General features: G+C 41.2%; 1 pseudogene; it reads left to right on the top strand.

Moving 5' to 3' along the window:
• Positions 1-5,935: 5,935 nt before the first annotated feature.
• Positions 5,936-6,881, top strand: LOC127207454 (acidic leucine-rich nuclear phosphoprotein 32 family member A-like; annotated as a pseudogene).
• Positions 6,882-9,248: the final 2,367 nt, after the last annotated feature.

The following is a 9,248-nucleotide window of genomic DNA, read 5'->3' as shown; positions in this document are numbered from 1 at the left end:
ATAAATATAATTGTTTAAGGCTGCATTCAATTTTAATGCACAAACATTTTGTCTTCAACATAATTGCCTACCCCATGTATATATGTTTTTTAGTTGTTTGTATTTTTGCTCTGAATACGTATTTTTGTAATAAAAGTTAATATTTTTGTTGAAATGTAAAAATAAATTAATTAACTAATTTAAAAAAGAATGTAAGTATCAGCCATGATAAGACCTCTAAATGAAAACAAAATCATGTTATACACATGAGGTCATCAAAGTAGGCATGTATTTAATAAAAGTTAACATACAAAAGGAATATTAATTGACTAATTTATTGTAAAAGGGGCTAGATGTTAAATATTCTAGGCTCTATTTAATATGGTACGTGTCACAACTCCTCAAGCCTATGACTTAGTCACAACTATAGATGGAATGGAAATCAATGACAGTGGCTATGGCCCAATAAAATGTTATTTATTAAAGAATAAAATTGATGGGCTGCATGCTATTATTTGTTGATGATTTTGTTTCTGAAAGCCCCTTTGTTGTTTTGGGAAAGCTGATGTAGAAATTTCAGAGGCAGGAGAAGAAAGTCAAGACAAACCAAGAAGTCAAGAGAACAGAGTACTGTCACAGAAACCCAATGTCTGTATGTATGTGCATGTGTGTGTGTGTGTGTGTGTGTGTGTGTGTGTGTGTGTATCAAAGAATGATAGTACAAGAAAGATCCTCAAGGTCATGTAGTCTAATGTATTCTATTCATCACATATTAAAACTCTAAATGAGGCTTGAAAAGTAACCACTCTCAGTTATGGAGATGATTGTGTTCTAACGTGATTGTAGTTGTAGTTACACAATATGTGAAAAGACAAACAGCCTTGGATTGTGCACTCAGGATGGGTTAGTTATGTGATATGTGAATTGCATCGATAGAGCTGGTTTTAAAACATAAACCACAGCAGTCTGATCATGAAAAACAAAAGAAAATTGAAAAGTAAGCCCCAAAGAAAAGGAAGAATTTTTAAGGCCCATTGTCATTGCTTGAGATAGTTTCCCTTAAAAATCTTTTAAAACATTCTTTTTTCCCTAAACATAAAATTACAGGATTAAATAAAACAAAAGTAAGCATAGTAATTGATAAACTGAATGAACATCACTTTTTAAAAGGAACAAATTGAGGTCCATCCTAAACCTCCTTCCTGGAGCAGCTATAAGTGTGACTTTTCCTTTTTACTGTGATTAAATACGCATAACATGAAATTTGCCATCTTAACCACGGAGAGGTATGCGGTGAAGTGGTACCTAGTGCAGTCACATCACTGTACAACCTCCCGCAACCACACGCACCGTGTGTTTCCGGAACTCTTCACCTTCACAAGCTGACACTTCACACCCATTAAATAACAACTTTGAGATCATTCTTGATGGAAAGTAGAGGAGAGAATTAGGAGAGGGATAATTAATATTAAAGGCTCTTTATAAAGGCCAGATGGAATCCAACCTCTGCATATGCTTCTTAAAAATATACACATCTATTAAAGAAGATTTGCATTCAGAATTTTAGATGCACCAAGATAGGAAAGATGTTTTCTTCAAGGTTGCCAAATACAAATAGCCAAAACACTATGAATGTAACATTTGTATATAAAATTCCTGATTGTTTTGTGGTTCTTCTTGTTGTAGACAGTTTATTGTATATATGTGTAATAATATAAATGTATATGTAAAAAAGAAAAGTAATAAAAAAGGGAAACATTTTTTAAAAGAAGATTAAATAGAGTTATAATGGGGACAATATCCCAACTAGACACCACATGCCAAAAAATGAAGATCGCAGTACCAAGAAAAGGTTACCTCTTTTTGAGCTGTTGGCCACTGGAATCCCTTAGACCCCCCCACCCTCCATACCCCCAACCCCCAAAACACTTCAGGATACCACCAATGTCCTTGGCTACGCCCAGAACTCCACAATATGACTCTATCGCTGAAGACATTACACACTTTGTCACAGGAGATAGAGAAATCAACCTGGTACTTATCAGGAGTCTTTGTCCCTACCAGATAGCTTTCATAGTTCTGGAAGTTGCTATATTTGGACTCTACTGCAGACGAAAAATAATTATCAGTCTCACATAGCTGTGAACTGGGTGAGCTATAAAAATAACTAGGCTGGCAAGACTTGGCCCTTGGTTCAATGGGCACAAATGTTACAGGAGTAACCAACCCCTTCCTGTTTGGACCTATGAGGTATAGATCCTTTCCATAAGATGTAACCACTACCTAACATCGTTTTTGGAATAAGATCCTGTGAGTATATGGGTTATAGTCCCTAGCAGAGAGCTTACTACTATCGTTCTGACAAATGGACATTGTATTGAAACAACTCCTAATGGCCTATTGCTCTATTCATAGATTAACGCATCTCACATCCATCATGAGAGCAACGTCTCATGCAGTATTTGGCAATTAACACAGAGATGATTAACTCATCACCATGAAAAGAATGAGAGGCCAGGGAGTGATAGACCCTGCATTAGCCTTATGTGTCACATTTATCCTCCCAAGACTCAGCTACAAACATGCTGTAAGCTCCAGACAGTGGATGACTACAAGGAAACTGATTTCTGGACACCGTAGGGCAGTTGAGTATATGAACTCACAGTAATTATGACTGCATGCACCGGACCTGCGCACTCACAAGTCAGACAAAATCCCAGCACAGATGGGAGGAGTGGGCATGAAATCTCACTGCTTTAGCTAAAGAACTATTTGAAAGCTGATGGGAGACAGAGTTTCCTTAATGGCGTGACAGCTGGTAGGTTGGCCACACTCCAGAGTAAGCCCATCTCCCAAGAGTACTTGTACAATACAAACTGGATTCACTGAATTTAAAAGAAAATGAAAAAGAGAACTTGAAATTGGATGGGTAGGGAGATGAGGATGAATCTGGGAGGAAGTTAGGGAGGGAAATGAGTATGATCAAAATACACATATGGAGTTCTCAAATTTAATGATTTTTTTTTTAATTTTCTCAGATTTTCTCGAGTTGCAGTATCTCCAAAAATAAAATGTTGGTCTTTATACAACAATACAGTGATAGGTGCCCTTGTCAGTTGAAGGGAGAAAAATACAAATAGAGAGTTGAAGATACTCACACAACTTCACACCGAGAAGATTTTGAACATCTTCATAAGTGTTGCAAGACTTCAGGCTAACACAGATGTGCTGGTTTGAATGAGATGTCCCTCAGAGCCTCAGACATTTAGATGCCTGGTCCCCAGTTGGCAGCGCTGTTTGAGTGGGTTTAGGAGGTGTGGTCTTGCCACAATAAGTATACCACAGGGGGTTGGGGGATGGGGTCCAAGATGTGAGCTCTCAGCTTCCCACTCCAGCCACCACACCTCTGCTCTGACAGCATGGATTCTTATATCTCTCTGTAGGCATAAGCCCAAATAAATTCTTCCTATACATTTCCTTGCTTGTGGTGTTTTAGCATAGCATCAAGAAACTAACTAATACAGTGAGTGATAGCTTTCATGGTGGAAAAAAAATGTGGACTCAAGTGTCTAGGAACGTGCTAGTTATATCTGGCTCTTCTGGGGAGCTCTGTCGAATTAGGGCACTTGCTAGCAAAGATGCCAATGCCTAAAGCTTCCTTCCTGGGCTGTGATGGTGGGAGTTTGCATCCCTTTATAGCTGATCTGCACAAGCCGCAGGAGGAGAGGTTATGCTGCAAAGAATACAACTGCCGCCCCAGCTTGTCAAGCTTTTATTGCTTTGAGTGAAGTGATGGAGTGGTCACAGCATCCACATCTGGATTTCTCATCACAGATAATAATTGCACCACCACCCCTTGCCAGTTACACAAATAATGAACTCTTTTCTCCCACTTACAATGAGATGTTTATGAACAGACGAGGGCCAAGATGGGTTAATGGCAGTTTCAGGAGGAACCAGAGACGAGCTCACTCAAGCTGAGGCTGGTGAGGCTACTCCGAAGCAAGGCTTGAAGGGAGAAGCAGCAAGCCAATCATTTCACTGCCCCCTCTCTCACCTAGACCATGTGCTTCCCAGGGAAGCATGCCTCTCTGATGCAGCACTGTAGTCTCAGGCTATTACACATGTGTGTGTGAGTCAATATAAGACACTGAGACACCAGTCATGTCATTAAGATGGCAACTCCATTCTGAAAAAAATTTTTTTTCCTTTTTCTGTATTAATTAACCCAAGGGCACAAAATTAATTCCCCCCCCCCAAAGATTTAAAGATTCAAGCCAACTCAAGGTCATTTACATTTTGGTTTGAAGGAATACATCCCCGGTTTATGTTACTGTGAAAAATAAAGATTTACTTATCCTTTCTCACACATCACAGGCCTCAGGCTCTGGATGAATTATTCTGTCTGTATCTGAAGAAAAGAGAAATTATATTGTAAATGTGCACCAATCCATCTATTGATCTGGACGACTTGTAGTTACTAACTTCTTCAGTTTTGAAATAAAGAATTCTCTCCGATGACCCTTGATTTCAGCCTCAAACTCACACTACCTTTGCTCCAGAAGACTAGCATCTGCCATCTTCAATACTCCTGCTCACATGACTTTTCATAATCACCCTCTGCTTCTCAACGTCTTATTCTTCAGTGCTTATCAAATGTGTTCAGTATCACCACTTACTGTCTTTAGTAAAAACAATCCAAGCCCCAAATTGTGTTTTCATTAAGCCTTTCCACTTTTAAAAGCTATTCTTTCAGCTGGCTTTCTCTTGCCTCTTTCAGATTCTGTCATTACTGTCATTATTAGTGCACTGACATTTATTTTTCTTTAGGTGATTACATTTCGCTATCCAAGCTAGTGCTGTGAAATCCTATGCTCTGGCAGGACGTGTCCATAACCATACTGAAATTAGAGCAGGCATGATTTAGTGGCAGGAGACTCTTACAATATCTGGCTTGTTTTTATTTCCTGGGAAAAGGATGGAGGGGCCATCAAATCCTCCCTCACCAGACAGTACAGCTACTCCCTCCCTCTTGGGTCTCTGCTTTCTGCCGGGTGTGTGTAATCTTTTCCCAGCTGCACACATTTTCAATAGGTAGTCAAGACGCTAAATGAAGAGGGGACCCCAACTATGGAGAAAGGTCACCACCCATGCTGGGTGGGGTGTTATGGTTATGCAGCTGAGGGGGTCACCCAAGTTCCTGCAAATAACCCAACAAACTCATTGGTTCATCAGTCTAGATGTGAGTGGGATTGTCTCTAGTGCCATTGCCACCTGTATCCTGGGTGACTGGAAATAGGCTCCGCAGAAAAAGGAATGCAACTAGCAGGGAGTTACTTTGGAATATAGTTTGCAAACTTAATCGTGACAAGAAATAAGAAATGTATGACAAAGCTGGGAGGTGGTGGCACACGCCTTTAATCCCAGCACTGGGCAGGCAGAGGCAGAGGCAGGTAGATTTCTGTGAGTTCAAGGCCAGCCAGGTCTACAGAGTGAGTTCCAAGACAGTCAAAGCTACACAGAGAAACCCTGCCTCAAAAAATGAAAGAAAGAAAGGATGGAAGGATGATGTATTATTCAGCACACAATAGACGTGGTAGAAAACACGTATTCTGTGAGAACAGGATGGTTTTGGAAGCACAATTATCACCATGTGGCTAATAAAAAAGCTTACCTCAAAGTACTTCTGAAAAGGCCTCTGTGTCAGAGTGAGGTTTCCAGGTTGTTGAACGTGGCTATAATTCGTCTCAGGATACTATGTTTTCTTTCTTTGTTTCAGAGTCTCAGTGTGAGAGAACCAAGTGGAGCTGGTTAATCCTCCAAAGTCCTAAGACATACAGCCATGGGTCCGTGGGTTCAGCTTTATTGATTGAATTCTGCTGGTGCAGGATCTTCTGGGGGTGGGGCGAAAGAGAGAGAGAGAGAGACAGAGAGACGGGGGGGGGGGGGGATATGGACAAACAAACAGATTTATCTAGAGCTGCGGAACACGATGCCCTCTGGTGTGAAAGAACTCTTCCTGGACAACTGTTGGTCAATTGAAGGCAAAATCAAAGGCCTCACAGATGAATTTGAAGAACTGGAATTTATAAGGACAATCAACATAGGCCTCACCTCCATTTCAAACTTACCAAAGCTAAACAAACTCAAGAAGCTTGAATTAAGCAATAACTGAATCTCAGGGGACCTGCAAGTATTGACAGAAAAATGTCCGAACCTTAAGCATCTCCATTTAAGTGGCAACCAAATAAAACCCCCATATTTGACTATGTTCCCTGGATGGGGAGGCCTGGTGGCACTCAGAGGAAGGATAGCAGGCTACCAAGAAGAGACTTGATACTCTATGAGCATATTCAGGGGGAGGAGGTCCCCCTCAGTCACAGTCATAGTGAAGGGGAGTAAGGGGAAAATGGAAGGGAGGGAGGAATAGGAGGATGCAAGGGATAGGATAACAATTGAGGTGTAATATGAATAAATTAATAAAATATAAAAAAGAAAAAAATAAATAAAATATTTTTTTAAAAAAAGACCTCAGCACTACAATAGAGACACTGAAGAAGTTACGAGACCCTCAAGAGCCTAGACTTGTTTAACTGCGAGGTGACCAAGCTCAGTGACTACTGAGAAAACGTGTTCAAGTTCCTGCCCCAGGTCATGTACCTCGATGGCTATGACAGGGACAACAAGGAGGCCGCTGATGCTGAGGGCTCTGTGGAGGATAAAGCGGAAGATGAAGGGGAGGAGTGTGATAAATATGCCCAGCTTCTGGAAGATGAGGAGGAAGAAGGGAGGAAGAGGACGTGAGTGGAGAGGAGGAGGAGGATGAAGAAGATGCTGGTGAAGAAGAAAGGGGTCAGCAGGGAAAACAAGAACCTGAAAATGAGGGCGAAGAGGGTAACTAAGAGGAATTAACCTGTTTGGGGAAATTCCTATTGTGATCTGACAGGTTTTACCCATATGCCCTCTCCTCTCCTATTCTTGCCCCCGGAAACTTATTTTTTCTGATTGTAGCATTGCTGTGGGATTGAGAGGGGGAAAGTACAGTGGGGGTTGCAGGAGTGGGGGTGGAATAAAATACTATTTTTACTGCCAAAACCTCCCCACAAAGTCTCAGTGTAAAGAGAAAAGCATCTGCAATATCACAATAGGATTCTGGGAAATCGTCGCCCTTTACACATTTTATGATCAAACTCAGAGAACCCTGGGGTCAGCTCTTTATTCCACTGCTGTGAGTTCTGAAGGAGTAATTTTAATTTTGAGAGGCAAATGAGTGCTTAATTTTGAATTCCATTATAGAAAAACTTCAAAACATACTTTGTAAGTTCTTAGTCACCAAATGTAAATATGCAGATCAAATTGCCAAAGGTCTTTAAAAAATTTTTTCCCTAGATATCTCTGCTTATGAAAATCCAATCATTTCTGAATATGGCTGATTGGATATGGGAGAGGAAAAAAACAAACAAAAACAGGAGAGTCCTAAAGCCAAACATACTGTGGAGAAATTCTGAGTTCTATTAGAACTCCATTGATGGAGGGGTGGGCCACCTCAAGAGAGGGTAAAATTGTCCTCAGCAGTTTCCTCCCTCCATACTCCCTGTGGTGCAGTACAGGACGTGACAGGCTGGAGAGAGAACTTCTGTAGCAATTTCCTCCTTTCTTTCTCCCTCTGGCAGAGTACAAGACATATCACCTTAGTGAGCAGAATGAACAAGGCTGCAGTGCAGACTCCCTTGAGGCTACCAAAGACATCAGTGGCAAGGGATTAGAACAGCTTCCATGTGTAAGAGGCCAGAAAGCTCTGTGGTAATGCACAATAAAGATAGAAGAGGAATGAAGGAGAGATAAACCTGTTTTTTATGATCCCAAGAGTGGGATGGTGAACGGTCTTGTGAGAGAACAGGTGATGTTAATCCACTGGAAGACTGACCACTTCGTGTGGGAGCTTGACTGTTGCCAGCTGAAAAGATCCCATGTACAGACTCTGGGAAGAGATATATAAATGAGGCCAGAACGGGAGGCAGGGCTCACTGGAGACTTAGGATAGTTTTGGCTGTTCATCGCTCCACTTCAAGACGCTTCTAGAGAGAACCGCTCGAGGGAAGGCTTCGGGGCTCCAGCTCCTGCTGAGGTTCCGGGTTCTGGTTACTCCAGGTAAGCAGAAGAAATCCTGCTGATTATGCCAGGAGAATCATTCATCGGAACTAATATCCTTACGGTTTTGTTATTGTGTTCCTTAATCCTCTTTTCCTATTGTTTTGGTTAGTCAGGTTATAAGCGACATACACTCGGTTAATAAGTTGTTAATAAAAAAAATTGGATAGGAAAATTGAGCCTACAGAGGAAAGATTAAAAACTGTCCTGGAACTTCCTGTGTGTAGTCGGTCTGTGCTGACTTCAAACTCTGAGCACCAGGCATGGAAGGCTCAACCGAGACACACCCCGAGAGGACTATGGTACACTTGTATCTTTCTCAAGGCTCTAGCATATTTAAAAGAAAAAGAGAAAACAAATGGAAAGCCACCTGAGGTGACACAGGGTCTAGTTATAATCCCAGAATTCAGCAGAATGAGGCAGGAGGGTCATGAGTTTGAGGCCAGCTTGGGTGATATAATAAGACCTCCGTCCCCAAAACCAAAATAAACAAATGAAATAAAGTCAAATGTAATAACAGAATAATAAGCGTAAAATAATTTATTGACACATTGGCTACCTTAAATATATTTTAATTTAAATTATAATTAAATGAGAATATGCTAGTTACCATAATCACAAACACAAAAAATGTGAATCTATCCTATATATGAACTTCACTTCCAGTGATGGGACAAACAATAAAGTTCTGTACTAAGTTTATGTCTGAATCCTATCAGTGCCTCTATACGATGCAATAACTATATGTAATGCTATAACTATATATAATTCTTCAGTGGAACTTCACAGTTGAGTCCCCTTGTGGAGGATATAACCCGGCTGATCATTTTCCCTTGCCATCCCTTCCCTATCCCCTTGCTTTATGAATATCTTTTAGAAGCCTGCACTAGACTATAGACCACAAAGAGGAATGCCCGTGTTATGTAAGCTGTGGGCCAAGAGGATGCGGAGAATGGGGCCAGGTGCTGAGTGGGGCTGTGGCGGTGTGGAAGGAACGGGTTAGAGAGGGTGGCATAAAGCAGGTCGCAAAGGGCGATGTGACCTAAGGAAGCGAGATGCTCAGAGTGGATTTGGACCTGGTCCTAGTGTCCTGGACAGGCCTGGCAGCTCCTGCAATG

The sequence above is a fragment of the Acomys russatus genome, chromosome 24, assembly GCF_903995435.1.
Source record: "Acomys russatus chromosome 24, mAcoRus1.1, whole genome shotgun sequence".
In the NCBI taxonomy this organism is placed as follows: Eukaryota; Metazoa; Chordata; class Mammalia; order Rodentia; family Muridae; genus Acomys; species Acomys russatus.
The sequence above is the reverse complement of the archived record's forward strand: the minus strand, read 5'-3'. Positions and strand labels throughout refer to the sequence as shown.